The 16,231-nt window shown below is 43.8% G+C and overlaps 1 pseudogene; it reads left to right on the forward strand.

Annotated features, from left to right (window-relative positions):
• The first annotated feature begins 215 nt into the window (after window positions 1-215).
• On the forward strand, window positions 216-11,526 carry LOC118003898 (annotated as a pseudogene).
• Window positions 11,527-16,231: the final 4,705 nt, after the last annotated feature.

The raw sequence follows: 16,231 nt of genomic DNA on the forward strand, positions 1-16,231 counted from the left end.
TTCCTGAGATTAAGAGTCTCTTATGGTTTGTCTCCTGCTCTGGTTTCTTCTTGTTTCATTTTCCTTCCCTTCCCCTATGATCGTCTGTCTTGTTTCTCAAATTCCTCGTATCAGTGAGATCATATGATAATTGTCTTTCTCTGATTGACTTATTTCGCTTAGCATAATACCCTCTAGTTCCGTCCATGTGGCTGCAAATGGCAAGATTTCATTTTTGATAGCTGCATAATATTCCATTGTATATATAAATACCACATCTTCTTTATCCCCCCCTCAAACTTTTATCCACTAGTTTGATCACCCACTGATGATTTTCTAACTTAACTATTCCTTTCATATTTATTTGGCATTTAACCTCAGGGAGGCCTTTTTCTTTTCTCCTATTTATTTTTTTCATTTATTTACATCAGTATGGACTCTTGTTTTATTCAATGGATTATAATCTGTTACTATCATTATATATGTTCATCCTCAAAATGTATTTGGGGATATTTGAGATTTGGCCAGTGGGAGCTCCTTCAGCTCATTCCTGTGTTCTTTTGCTAGGTCTCTAGCATTCATTGAACATTTCGTTACTTTATGAAGCAACAAAATATTCCTGTCTTCTCTTGTACATTTCTGTCCCAGCCTGGAATCAGCCCTTTTTCTTAAGAGCCCCAGTTCCTTTTAGTGGAGAATGGTATTGAGAAACCAAGATTTGGGAGCTAGCTGTGCTTAAATTGCTACTGTGATATAACTGATTCTAGGCCCTCTCAGGAGACAGAGTATGGAAATAAACATATTTATGCGTGTATATTCTGTGTACTTATATGCCTACATACACATATAGGTCTGTAAAATCCATGAGTTTGTATCAATACCCCTGATTCCAGTCCCACACCATTCCTTCCTCATTACCTATTTTTAACTCTCTTCTCTGACAGTAAAAAACCTGAATCCCATTATCCACAATGTATCTGCTTATTTGCTCAGCCCTTCCATTGTTAAGCAAACTCTTGGCCCTGCTTGCTGAAAGCTCAGCCCCAGACACACCAATCTCCACCCCAACTCCCTATTCCCAGGCATGCCAGCCAAAACTTTGCCTCCAGGCAGAGCAAAGGGCAGTGGGGTTGAGGGCAGAATGGGAGGGGTTCTAGAGCAGCACAGAACAGTCCAGATCTTGAGAGGATATATTAGACACCTCTAATCTTTATGTGACAGCCCCACTCCACAATAACCTAATTCTCTCCAGCCACCCACTGAGATAGTAAGCTGGAATCTCCCCATCCCCAAGGCTTTTCCTCAACTTTCTTTCCTTTCTAGATGTCTTCCAAACCCCTAATTCCAGTTTATTTCCTCTGCAGAAGAGTTTAGCTATCTCTTTGTGTTATATTCTCAACTGTTCACCTTCTGCATCCACTCAGGTGTTTTACCAAACAGAGCCCTGTGCTCAGGAGGAATGCATGCCTTAGGGGATGTTGCAGCTGTAGTCAGTTATGATTTTAAATATTTAGCTTCTCTCCCTCTTTGCTACAATTATAATTATTACTGAAATATGCTTAGGAGAGATGTGACAGTCAGACAGGCATGATAGATATATCATTTTGGTGAAGATTTAGAGGATGGACTGGAGGGAAAAATGGTAAGACCAGAGGCTGGGAAACCAGGCAGCCTGACTTTTCAATACCTAGGTGAGAGAGGATTGGGACTGAACTGGGAAGGCAGGGCAGTGAGGATAGGAACAGGAAACCTGATATGAGAGATATTTATGGGATAGGATCAGTAGGCGTAATGACAGATTGTGTAAGGTTGGCAGGGGGCAGGGAGGTGCAGGTGTGGGTGGGGGGCAGGGGCCTGGGATGAATCCCGGGTGTTTGGACTGGGCACAGGTTATGGCAGTGCCTAACCCTTCTCACCATCCTCCTTCTCCTTCTGCTACTACTAATGATGGGGCCATTTGTTGAGCATGGACAGGATGTCAATCACTCTGATGAATGCTAGACATATGTCATAGACATAATGAGACCATTTGATCCTATAGGGAATGTATTATCATCCAGTTTCCCAGATGAGACTGCAGTAACTTCCCCCAAGATTTCACGAAGATTGCAAAAAGCACTTTGTGCCAGTTTAGGTTCTGCAATAGTGATTTTGGCTTGGGGCATGCGGAGTTTGAGGTTCCTGTGGAATATCCTGGCAGAAATGTCCTGCCAGCAGATGGAAATGCAGGTCTGAGCTCAGCAGAACAACTGGGGTAGAGATATAGCCATCCACACAGAGGTGGCAAGAGAGACCAGGTGGTTAGTATGGGATGAACGGGGGAAGCTTATGGAGAAGGAGGGGAAAAGAGGGCTGAGATGGAACACTGGGCACAGGAACATCAAGGACAGGAGAGAAAGAAAAACTACAGCAGAGAAGGAGTGGCAGGAGAGTGAGGAGAACCAGGAGAGCAGTAGTGCAGTCCAGGAAAAGTGGTTCATCAGGGAGGTGGTGGCCCATCGTGCTAAATAGTGCCAAGTAAGCCAAGAACTGCAAGATGCCCAACACATGTGTCCACCAAGGGGGCATCGGTGAGGGCGACTGGCGGGCGGAAGCCTGAGTGCAAAGGTCAAAGCAGTAAGGAAGGGCAAGTGGAGATAATGAGCACCAATGTTTTCAAGAAGCCCAGTGGAAGAGTAAGGAGAGAAAGAGAGCGCAGTATCTAAGTGGGGATTTACAGAGATTCTTCTGAGGTGGAAACATTTAAGTTGTTTCTAAGCTGACAGGAATGTGCCAAAACAGGGAGAGAGGTCAAAGATGCAAAGAACAGGAGGAGCTAAGTCCCAAAGAGGCAGGAGGAGCTGGTTCTGAAAGCCACAGTGTGGTCAACACGGTGGGAAGAGTGTCTCTGACAGCTTCAGAAGCAGAGCCTGTTACAGTGCTGGCCCAAGTCTGCTAAAGAGGGGGCTCCGGATGGGCTCAGACACAGATTCCTTCATGGGGTAGACAAATAGGGGAAGGAAGTTAAGGAAATCCACATTTGGTTGCTTCTGTTTTTTTCCTGAAATATGAAGGGAAGTATTTCTGGATTAAAGCACAGAGGAGTAGGGTAGAATTGGGGGGTTGGTAAAAGGGTTGAGTGCCTGCAATTGCTGGGGAGGTGGAAAATGGTATTGACCAGGGACCTTTAAGCTCTTCTGGGCACTGTTGAGAGTGAGGCTGAAATTGAGAAGTGTGGTATCTGAGGTCATAGTGATCTGTGTGTTGAGCAGTCTGTTTGCAAGAGGAGAAAAGATGGCCTGTGGAATAATCCCCATTCGGATGCAGATCCAGAGCAGTGGAAGGAAAAAGGAGCCTGGTTGTAGAGGATGTTTAAAGTGCTACATCATAGCATCTAGCTTGGATGGTTCCCAAGTGAAACCAGAAAGGACTAAAATAGAATGAAACACTTCTGCTTGAAGATGGCAGATTGAACACAGTTTTTATCTCTTCACTCTCCCCAAACCCTACGAAAATGGCAGGAAAGGGATTTTTTCTTAAGGGTGTAAACCCAAATAACAAAGGGAAGCAGTGGTAGGGACAGCGGTAACTACATTTTGGAAGCTGACTGTGGATGATCAGTGGCAATTGACTTCGCTAAAACCTAAGTCAGGAGTTGAGGCATCAGATAGCTCAGAAAGAGGGAAATGCAAGGTGGGCTAAGAACAGGACTGATTGAGGAGCATATAGATCCTGGGGTCTTCTCCCCAGTCTGAGCACAAAACTAAAAATTAATGATCTGGGAAGGATAAAACAGAGGTCTTTGGACCAGAAGACGTGAGGCACTGATGAGAGCTGAGATACCGTACTAAAAACAGGAAGATAAAGTCGAAGTCTGTATATTGACCAGAAAAGACACCCCCCCTCACCCCGCTCTCTTCTCCAGCCCTCTTCCTACACTCAGCTCCCACAATGCTGGCTGGAGATTGGAGATCTTTCCACAGGGAATCTAAGCAGTCCAGAAGAAACCAGCAAAAGATACTGACACCTACTGCTCCCTCCACCTTTATTACTCCAGGTCAAGATCACCAGTCAACAATCAGATTTTTAGCATTGCGCTCCTAAACAGGAAAGGAAAGGCAAGGACCACTAGACATTTGAGGCAGTTCTTCAACTGAAAGACAAAGACCAAAATAAACAGGAAAAGAAAAGAAAAGGAATCTGTATTGATAGAGACAATGCCAAGAATGAAGAAAATATTTTAAATATGATAATCATATTCCCAGAGAAATTAACGATAACGTAGAATCTGTGAAATAGGACTAGGTTGCTTTTTTAAAAAAGGTCAAAAAGCAAAGAACAGTCAAAAAATAAACTATGACAATAAAAAAACGTATAAGCCAATAGCGAAGTTGAAATAAAAAGCCAAAGAAATATCCCAGAAAGTAGAACAAACATATAGAGGTAGCAAATAAGACCAAGAAGATGAGAGAATAAATAAGAGATGGGAGTTGTGCTATAGACCAAGAAGGCTGTGGTCCAAAGTGTTAGGTGGAAGGATCTGGGAGCAAAGTCCCCAAGGAGATGACAGAATTTAGATGTAAGTACACAGAAAACTAAGCGGAGGAGGAAAAGGGCATTTATGAGCTCCAGGGAAAACAAAACGTTGTTTGAGAAGGGAAAGGCAATTAAACTATACCATCCAGCTCACCGGTGACTAGCATTTATATCGTCAAAACAAAGTAAACTTTAAGTATTGGTGGAGGGAGGGCGAATTAGTATGTGTGGAAGTCTTTAAAAGAAATGGAATCTTCATCTCCCTACTTGGAAATCCATAAATAATGCCTATAAATCGAGCAGTAGCAATGTGATCCCAATTTGAGCAATATAGAGGCAAATCAAAAGAACCAGCTAAAGGACTAAAGGGAGAATGGAATGGAGGACGGGAGAGGAGCCCAGAAAGACTATTTGACTTTTAAAATTATATGTATAACTTTGATAAAAGTTAAATGAAAAGATTGGAATGGGAAATAGAAGGGTTGATGGGAGCCCCATGAAGTGGGTTCTGCCCACTCTGGGAATTGAGCAGGCTGGTAGGCCTCCTTTGCAACTACAGTAACCTGGTAAAAACCTGTGTAACTCACAAGACAGGATAAAACATGAACTATTAATTTGTGGCAGACTGATAGCTGAGACATCAAATGGCATGTTCACTCCTCTTGGCCACCACAAGAAAAAAAAACCCTGCTAACAGGAATGGCAGACTCCTTAGCTTATCATTTCAAAGAACTTCTGTTCTCTGGTGGTAGGGAGACAGTCTGGAAAGTATGCACAAACTCAGAGAACTGGTTTCTACTGTGTGTGTGCGTGTGTGTATGTGTTTGTGCACATGTGTAAGTCCCTTCCACCTATATAAAAGGAGCTTTGTGCTGGGGAGGACAGAGATGGAGGAGCAGAGCTATAAAGGAAAAACAAGATGATAAGTGGTGGGACACTCCTCTCAGCATGAGTTCTCATGAGAGGAGAAAGAGGAGGGAGAGAAGGGGCACCGTTCTCAAGGGCAGGGGGATATAACGGGAAGGAAGACGTATGGGTTCAGGTTCCCAGCTGCGCTTGCTCAACTGGGTCTCACACCTCTGATAATAGGAAGCAAGAGGGATAATGGCATTGTCCATTTGGACATGAGAGGGCCCCAGTTTTTCACAGGACCAAGTATGGCTTGGAGAGTTTCTATGAGCTTGTAGTGAGCCACAGATTAGCCAGGAGTGAGAGACAAGCTAGCCTGGCAGGGTGTGGGGAGTGAACTCAGCTTGTCCCACGAGGTAAGAGGGACAGGCCTGATCTATTGGATGACACTGAATGTGCCACTGACTAGGGCTGCCACCTCTCTCAGAGTCGTCATCTCTGAGAGAGCACCACAACCATGGGACATCAGTAGCTGACAAAAAGCATGGGTCCCAGAAGCATAGGAGACCAAAGAAGGGATCCAGTTCTCCCTCTGCATGGTGACTATGCTGATGAGTAAAGTTGTCAGATTATGCTGCACCAGGGAGGAGTGCAGAGGAAGTAAAAATGGAGCTCTGAGCTCCAATTTGATAATCATCCCAAATGTGGCCAAGAAATCTTGGGGTGGGACTGCATGCACCAGGATCAGATTGTCCTCTGGAGTCTAGGACAGAGCCACGGGGTCAGAAATTAAGGCCAGGTCAAGAAATCACTAAGGTTCCAATTTGCACCCTTGAGTTTTGTGCACAGCCATAACTGGCTATTATTTCTGTTACACCTGTTTATAGCCTTTGATGTGAGAAGCCACGGAGGCCTGAAGACCTAGTTGTCATAATAGTGGATGAGCTATTGTTTATTGAGTGCAATACTAAGGGCCAAGAGCTTCATGCCCAGAACCTCATTAAATCCTCGCACACCCAGTGGCGTAGCCCCATTCCAATACCCATTTTACAGGTGAAGGAGCTGGGATTTAAACAGATGAAGTAACTGGAACCTACTACCAACGTTGGTAGTAAAGGGCAGAGCCAGAATTCAGGCTCAGTCTGTACTGATTCTAAGACCTGTACTGATGTTGAAGAATAACATGTTTGGACTGCACTTAGCCACAGAGCCTGGTTTTCTAGAAAAGAGAAAGTGTCTGGACATCCGAGAATGAGCACACACATTCACTTTCTGGGGGTCTGTGAGCACTCCAGAGAGGTGGTATCAGAGCAGGAAGGTATGGTCAATGGTGCGGAATGGTTGCCGGGTGAAAACCCTGGTGTGTGGTTAGGTGCTCGAACCTGATAACAGTGGCAGAAGCTAGTATTGAGAAAGAACCCTGAAAGTCTTCAAGCTCGAGGCACGCTTCTTCCTAAAGTGATTTTGAAACAGTTGAGGAATTTCCTAAATTTGGAATGGGTTCAATAAATGTCTGTTAAGTGAGGTATTCAGTTAAAGTTCTTTAAACCTGTGCCAAAGAGCTGTCAACTCAGATCACGAAAGATCGTAACACTAAAAGCTCTCTGTTCTGGCAAGCCCTGTGCATTTCCCTGTTAAATACTTCCACATCTGTCCTGTCTTTCTCAGGTCCCCACACTGCCTTGCACCTTTATCACATCCAGCCTAGGACTATCACATCCAGCCTAGGACACTCATTGTGATAGCTTTATCCATTCAGCAGGTATGGATTGAATACTCCTCTGGGTCAGGCAGGAGGCTCAGTGCAGGGACAATAGATGAAGAAAATGTGGTTCCTGTCCTCAAGGAGCTCCTATATTCAGAGGAAGTGGCACAGACTGCTACTGCCCACCCCAAATCTCTCTCTTCCCTAGGGATAGAATTACTGTTCCATGTGGCTGTCCAGCTGTACTACAATTCCCCAGCCTCCCTTGGGCTTAGGTGAGGCCATGTGACCAAGTTCTTGCCAAAAGTATGTGAAGGAAGTGATATACACCACTTCTGGGTTGGGAATTTCAGGTCTGCCTTCTTTCTACCTCTCTTCCCACTTCCAGACTGGCCGGAGCCTGGATGTGCTGGTGACCAAGTTTCAACCAGGCAAGTTAGTGACATTGCCCAAGGGAATAGCAGAGCAATGACTTAGAAGGACCCGTGTCCTTGAATGACCATGAGGGGCAGGTCTTCTCTGAAAGTTGTTATATGGGAGAGAAAAATAAATATCCACATGATTTAAGCCACTGTATTTGAGGAACTCTTTGTTATAGACACTTAACCTTTAGCCTAACCATAATAGGAGTGTTAAAAAAAAAAGTATAGCCCAAAGTATTCCTGGTGCTATGACAAAAGCAGAGCGATCAGTTCAAGTAAGGCAGAAGGTAGGAAAATTAGAGAAAGTGGAGGAGGGTGCCTAGGAGAGAGCACCCTTGTGCTGAATCTTGAAAGATGAGTGTTTTCAGGAAATCTACTCGCATTTCTCATCTACCCTTCATTCTTTTGATTGGCCATTTTTGTCCACGTTACTTCTTTCATCTCTTATCCCTACTCTCCACCTGTTAAAGCCTACCCAGGATTCAAGACTCAGATTAAATCTCATTTTCTCCAGGGAGCCTTCCTTGATAAGCTCCCCACAAGTGATTATCTTCCTCTTCCAAAATCCTATGGCACTTAGTCTTTATTATTTATTGATCACACATTTTATATCTTCTCTATCAATATCTGGCACTTTTCAGTAGCCTCCCCAGCATCACATTGCCTAGACTTGTTCTCGGTTCCCCCAAGGGTATAGGTATACCTTAAATGTCAATTGCTTTGTAACAAACCTACCTACCTCAAAATTTAGTGGATTAAAGTAACTATTTTTATTGCTCGCAGTTCTAAGAGTTGGCTGGGTCTCAGTTGGTTGGTTTGCACTTAGGGCCTTGAATGCTGTTGCATTCAGATAACAAGTGGGGCTGGCATCGGCTGAAGGCCTGGCTGGGCTAGATACTCAAGACAGCTCACCCCTGTGGCTTGCAGCTAATGCTGCTCTCAGCTGGGAAGTCAGCAGGTCCTATTAACCAGAGAGCCTACATTGGCCTTCTCCATGTTACATGGGCTCACATAATTATAGCTAGATTCCAAGAGGATCGAGCAAAACCCTTGTGACTTAGCCACAAAAGACCCAGAATATTACTCTCATCACATTCTATTGGTCAAGCAAGTCACTAAGGCCAGCCCAGGCAGGGGAATTAGACTCCACATCTTGATGTGAGAAGCAGCAGGTGCATTCAGGGAGATAAGGAATTAATGACAGCTGTCTTTGGAGACTATCTTATCATACCGTGTAAACCTGGATTCTGGAGTGATGGTCACTCCCAGATCAAAACAAATGTCCACCCTGTATTTCCTCATCTACAAATCAGAGCCCCAGGGAGACAGTGCTTTCCCTCCTCCCAGAGTCAATGAGAAGAATTTAATGTTAGTCTGGCATTAACCTGGGATGGGGTAGACATTCAAATGCCAAGATGTCTACCAAAATCTGAATGGCTCAGTTGTTTGTGAGCCAAGAGGTTTCCAGGAGAGCATGGAAGTGGTTATGGAGAGAAAATGTCTCTGGATTAGAGATCAAGTGTTTGCAAGAAAAAAAAAAAAAAATCAAGTGTTTGCTTATCAGTGTTTCTTCTGAAAATCACTTGCCACCCATCCTGGCCCAACCACCCCTAATATGGGGGTAAAGGACAAGAATTGCAGCAGAGTTAAAATTGAGAAAGGGTTGGTCCGACTCTGGCGTCTTTGCTGAGGGTCACATTGAGCTGCGAGGTGATGCTGTGATGTGTTTAGAGTCAGCACCATGGCAGAAGACGTCAAGACCAAAATCAACCAGACTGCACCTTTCAACAGCCGCTTCCCCAACCAGAACCAGACCAGGAACTACTGGCAGAACTACCTGGACTTCCACCACTGTGAGAAGGCAATGACTGCTAAAGGTTGTGATGTCCCCGTGTGCGAATGATACCGGCATGTGTACAAGTCCCTCTGCCCTATATCCTGGGTGTCAGCCTCGGACGACCGCCAGGCAGAAGGCACATTTCCTGGAAGATCTGAACTGGCTCTACCCAACTCTCCTCTGTCCTTCATCCTTCTCCCAGGGTGGTGAAGGGGGACCAGGGTGCATGGTGATCCCTACCCTGGGATTCTGAATCATGGCTTAACTAATAATAAATACTCATTGGAAAAGTAAATAAAATAAAATAAAATAAAAATAAAATTGAGAAAGGGTTGCTCGATGCTCACCTTGGAGGAAGACTTTAGCTAAGCCCTTAGCCACCCACTTGAATTGAATTTAGGGCCCAGCACAACATCTCTCCTGTATAACCTTTGGCTACAGGAAGAGGAGACCATTCCCCCACAAGCTACCACAAGCCACACTAGCCTTTGAACTTTTTGGTAGACAAAAAATGGTCTCCCAAAAGTGTCCATATCGTTAATATCCAGAAACTGTGAATATGTTCTGTTATATGGCAAAGGGGAAATAAGTTTGCAGATGGCATTAAGGTTGCTCATCAGCTGAAGACAGGGGGAATATCCAGGATTATAAGGGCATGGCCAGGGTATTTAAATGGGTCCTTAAATGTGGAAGAGGGAGACAGCAGAACAGCCAGAGTCAGATAAGGAGATACGGGGAAGAAAGCAGAGGTCGGAGTAATGTGCTTGCTGGCTCTGAAGATGTCAGAGGGCCAAGAACCAAGGAATGTGGCAGCCTCTAGAAGCTGGAAAAGGCAAAACCCAGATTCTCCTCTAGAGCCTCTAGAAAGGGTCACAGGCTTGCTGACACCTTGAGACCCACTTGGGACTGCTGAATTACGGAATTGAAGGTCGTAAATTTGTGTTGTTTTAAGCCACTAAGTTTGTGGTAAGTTGTTACAGCTACCATAGGAAACTAATCCAAACTCCAAGGGCCTCGGTGATTAAAATGAGAGTCCTGTCACAGGGCGACAGTGGGGCCCATACACCTGTTTTGACTGATAATATTCAACAGCAGGAAATCTCTGGTCAGGACTAGTCAGGACTGCTGGGGTGAGGGGTGGAGAGGAAGCTAGCAGAAGCTGACAGCAGGCCTTCCTGAGAAAGTGAGGAACAAGAGAGGGCAGTGAGGAGCCAGTGGCCAGAGGAGGAAGTGAGGTCATTTTATGAAAGAGACAACTTCTCTTCCCAAGAGGAGGGACTGGGAGACATTACTATGTTGGATGGCATAAATTTTTCCCTTCACTGCCCCTTTGGGGAGAACATTCAGTAAAAGCTGTCTCACTCTACAAACTTTTGGAGGTGGATTTGTGTGTTTCTGGATGTACCTCTGGGCAAAGTATGGCCACAGAGCAGCCAAAGTTGCTGACTACATGAATGTTGCATTTCCTTGTCTCAAGTACAGAAACGTATGCCCGTCTGAGCAGTCCTTGCCCAAAGTCTGAGAAGGAAATGTAAAAAGAGCCACAGATAAGGGCACAACAAGCAGGACTCAGAGAGGTTGTCATATTTTATAGTACAGTTTGCTTGAAATGAGGAATGGAGTCCTCCCTAATCCTTCAATATTAAGGAGAGCATACTACCTGGTGTCTTGGGTTTAGAATTCAAAACCCACAACAAGTTTCTTTACCTCTCAAAGCAGGCAATTTCTCCCTCTGAGCTTAATTAAAAATAAATGGATAAGAGAGATGAGGTCCATGGCTTTTTAAATGCATGTTTACTGTTCTCCTCTCTCCATCTCTCTTCACTGGAGAACAGGGGGATTGGGGGGTGGGAGAGAAGAGATGCAACCTCTACTGCTTCTGTTGGTGAGGGAAGGAGCCCCCCCATGGGTGACTGGAGCTATCAGGGACAGTTCTGGCTTTACTCTTGTGGGAAAGCGAAGGGACAACGGTGCGCTGCTCACAGATTCTGAGGTGCAAAGTGTCACTGAGGCTGCTCCCTCTCAAGGCTGCTCTAAAGGTTTGTCCACTCAACGCACTCACTACGTGGGTGGTGGTAGGCAGATCCCTGTCTCAGCTATAAGATGCTCTGCTCATCAGTGGGGCTCAATTTCCCTCACCCCTCCCTTACCTGTACCCTAGATCCTGCCTTAAGGAATGATTTTTTTTTTTTCTTTAGAGAGAGCATGTGGGGGGTTGGGAGCAGAAGGAGAGAGAAAATCTTAAGCAGGCTCCACACCCAATGCAGCCTGACACAGGGCTTGATCTCATGACCCTGAGATCATGACCTGAGCCAAAATCAAGAGTCAGATGCTTAACCAACTGAGCCACTGAGGTGCCCCAAGAAATGATTCTTGCTTTTAAAAACTCAGCCCCTGGGGCACCTGGGTGGCTCAGTCGTTAAGCATCTGCCTTCTGCTCAGGTCATGATCCCAGGACTGGATCGAGCCCCGCATCGAGCCCCGCGTCGGGCTCCCTGCTCAGCGGGAAGCCTGCTTCTTCCTCTCCCACTCCCCCTGCTTGTGTTCCCTCTCTCGCTGTGTCTCTTTCTGTCAAATAAATAAATAAAAGAAAAAAGAAAAATAAATAAAAAAATAAAAACTCAGCCCCAGATTTAGACCTAATGTTTTTAGCTAATGTCCTTCTCTGCCATGGTCATAGTTGGTTAAAAGCTAATATATAAAAAATATGTGCAAAACGTGAAACAAATTACTTCCTTTTTATAATCTTCTCACAAAGTATTCCATGCTCATGAAATCAATCTCTACAGCTTCCTGAAACAGAGCTGTACTCAATACAAAATACTGTAAGTAATAGTAGAACTGAGGGTTATGGATTATGCTCCAACTTGATTCTTCCAAGCCGCCTCTCTGTTCTCCATCCTTGAAGAATTGCTTAAATGCATTATCAGATTCATTGTCTTCATTTCCTTGCCTCTCTCAAACTCATTTGTCAATTCATTCCAAATCTGGCTTCTGTCTCCCTACTCAATGGAAACTGCCCACATCTGGGTTGCCTGTTATTACACCCAATGGTTAGTTCTCTTTTTTCAGTTACTTCACTTCTCAGCAGTATTTCACACAATTCTTCTTTAGGAAATGTTTTCCATGTTCTCTTCCTACCTCACTGATGGCGACCTCTCGGCCTCATTTCCTGGCTCCCCCTTCTTACTTGACCATTAAGTGTTGGTGGCCCCAGAGCTGAGATCTGTGCCCAGTCCATTTTTCTCCTGACACTGTTTCCGTAAGTGATCTCATCCAAATTTGTGTCTCTTGCTCCTCTCTTTCTACCTGTCTTTGTGAGTGGCTTTTTCAGCTCTGTGTGTCTTTAATAAGCAGCTCACACTTAATATGGTTCAAAGTCAAACTTGGTTCCCTTGAATCCTGTTCCTCCCCAGTATTGCTCACCTCAGTTAAAGGTACCCCTGTTCACCATTACTGAAGCTGAACCCAATCTCCTACCTTTCACTCCCCTCCTCTTTCTGAGCCATTAGCAAGTCACATCTTTTCCATCCTGAAAACATATCCTGAATTCCCTCTACTTCTCTCTAGTTTCAGCAACTCCTTGGAAAGCTCCCTGATTCCCCATCCTGCCTCCGCCATCCACCACTATCCACATGCTCACATACACATACACACTTTCTCCTAATCTCTCTCTTCTCACTCCCTAGCGCTTCTCTACCACACTTGCCTTTATAGTGTTCATCCCATCCTGCTATTGCATTGCTTACCTCTTGACGTCTGTGTTTACATTTAGTCTCCCAGAGCCACTAGTGTGAGTTGAGTGAGACACTTGCCTTGGATCCAAAACTAAAGGAGAACTCCATAATCAAGATAAGTAATATTTTTATTTTATTTTATTTTATTTTATTTTATTTTATTTTATTTTATTTTATTTATTTGACAGAGAGAGACATAGCGAAAGAGGGAGCACAAGCAGGGGGAGTGGGAGAGGGAGAAGCATCATACAGTTTAATTTTATCCATAAATTCTTCAATATGTATCCTTATAGATAAGAACAACAATGAAAAAGCAACACAAATCCCATTATCACACCTAATGAAATCAATAATAATTCCTTAATATCCTTTTATACCTAGTTCATGTTCTCTTTTCCTTGATGGTCTCACAGTATCTTTTACAATGTCTTCTTATTTGAATTGATTTCCAAATAGGTTCATGTGATGGTTAATGCTGTGTATCAGCTTGACTAGGTTAGGGGATGCCCAGATGGCTGATAAAACGATATTTTTGGGTGTGCCTGCGAAGTTGTCTCCAGAAGACATTAGCGTTTAAATCAGTAGACTGAGTAAGAAGGTCACCCTCACCAGTTCAGAGTGGGAATCATCCAATTCACTGAGGGCCTGCGTTGAACAAAAAGATAGAGGAAAGGCAGATTTGCTCTGTCTGCTTGGACGGAGACATCCATTTTCTCCTGCCCTCAGACGTTGTCACTTGTGGCTCTAGATCATTCATACTCAGACTGGGACTTATGCCATTGGCATCCCCAGTTCTTAGGCCTCTAGACCTGGTGATATAATTCAGTTCTCCTGGGTCTGCAGATGTCAGACACAGGTCATGGGACTTGTCAGTTTCCATAACTGTGTAAGCCAATGCCTATAATAAAGCTCCTCTTATATACATCCTGTTGGTTCTGTTTCTCTGAAGAACCCTGACTAATATAGTCCATACATCTCTGGGGTTGATACATCTCCTAATTTTATTTTTGCACTCTTTCAATCCATTTGTGTTTTGAAGAAATCAAGTCACTTATATGTAGCGTTTCCTACATATCCTCTGTATTTTCCTGTGAACTTGGAGATGGGACCTGATTTCAAGTTCAGGTCTTTTCCTTTCCTTTTCTTTTTTTTTTAGCAATAACACTTCATAGATAATGTCGAAGACTTCTAATTGCATCACATAAGAGACATGTAATGTCTATTTGTCTCTCTTTTTGTGATGTTAAGATTGATCAGTGGATGAAATGATGTGGTGTCTGGGATTTACTTCAAAATACCCAGTATGGTGATGGAGTAGAGGGGAGTTGGGTGCTGTTATGGATGAAATAGGACTGGCCATGAGCTGATAATTGTTAATGCTTGAGTGAGGCATATAGAATCCAGCCTATTAATGTCTATACTTTTTATATGTTTGAAATTGTACATAATAAAAAATTGTACATAATAAAAATTTTTTAAACAAAAATTTAAAAGCTTTATTTTTTTTAAGATTTTATTTATCTATTTCACAGAGAGAGAGAGAGAGAGCACAAGCAGGGGGAGCAGCAGGTAGAGGGAGAGGGAGAAGCAGGTTCCTCACTGAGCAGAGAGCCCAATGTGGGGCTTGATCCCAGGACCCAGGGATCATGACCTGAGCTGAAGGCAGATGCTTAATGATTGAGCCATCCAGGTGCCCATTTAAATAAAAATTTAATAAAAAATAAAGTTGTTTTAAATATTTGATTCCTCACACTGTACCAGTTTGTGTAGATATTTTGTAAAAATAATTTCTTTCTTGGGGTCTGGAGCTCCAGTGGTACAGTTGGTCACACAGGCACTATAAGTTTGGGTAACTGACACCAGACTCCTGGATTCAATCAAGTTTTCCTGACTGACAACACTTTGCAGGGATTTGTTGCTGGAGAAATTAAGTGTGTCCTGGGTGACTTCACTGGGAGAGACTCTTGGAAGTCTGCACTTGGTTTCCCCTGGACTTCACCCTTTGTTGAATTTGCTCTGTACTCTTCACAATAATAAACCATAATTGTGAGTATGAAAAAAATTTTTTTTTAATTTGATTACTAAGTTCAGATATTGTCACCCTGCAGACCCATCAGTTTTAAAGTTCCCCCTTAGCCTTGTGCCTTATGGTTTTAGCAGTCATTGATGAGCATTGCTCACATCCAGTTATTAGTCAGTACAAATCTGTGATATTCTAACTCTATCATCCCTCGTATTAGTTAGCAATTTCTGCATAACAAATTACTCCAAATTTTAGTAGCTTAAAACAATGAGCATTATCTCATAGCTTCTGTGGGTCAGGAATCTGAGAGTGGCTTAGCTGGGTGATTCTGCTTCAGAGACTCTCATGACATTGCAGTCAGTCTGCTAACTGGGACTCCATTCATTTGGGGCTGGAGGATCTACCTCCAAGTTCACTCACCTGGTTGTTGGCAGGCTTAGTTCCTACTGGCTTTTAACGGGATAACTCAGTTCCTTACCTAGTGAGGCTCTCCATAAACTACTCGAATGTCTCACAGTATGGCAGCTGCCCCAGAATGAGTAATGAGAGAGAGAGAAACAGAAAGAGAGAGAGAGAAAGGGAGAGAGAGAGAAGAGAATAAGAGAACAAGATGAAAGCCAAAGTCTTTTATAGTCTAATCTCAGATGTGACATACCATCATTTCTATGTGCTGTTGGTCAAAGGTCAACCCTGGTACAGCATACGAGGGGACCACACAGGGTGTGAATACCAGGAGTCAGGATCATTGGGGGCCATCTTGGAGGCTGTCTACCACATTCCTTCTCATCTATTAGCTGGAAATCTATAATGGAAAACTCATTTTCATCAACTACTCAGTTACTCTGAAATACAGTTTGTATAGAAGAGGCAAAATAAATTCTTTATTCTTGGGCGCCTGGGTGGCTCAGATGGTTAAGCGTCTGCCTTCGGCTCAGGTCATGATCCCGGGGTCCTGGGATCGAGTCCCGCATCGGGCTCTCTGCTAGGCGGGGAGCCTGCTTCTCCCTCTGCCTCTGCCTCTCTCTCTCTCTCTCTGACTCTCATGAATAAATAAATAAAACATTTAAAAAATAAATAAATAAATAAATAAATTCTTTATTCTTTTCTTTACTACTTTTCAAAATAATGAGTTGCCCTAGCATCCACTTACCTGACCAGTGAATT

This window comes from Mirounga leonina, unplaced genomic scaffold (genome assembly GCF_011800145.1).
Source record: "Mirounga leonina isolate KUSES-001 unplaced genomic scaffold, KU_Mleo_1.0 Mir_115, whole genome shotgun sequence".
NCBI classification, from domain to species: domain Eukaryota; kingdom Metazoa; phylum Chordata; class Mammalia; order Carnivora; family Phocidae; genus Mirounga; species Mirounga leonina.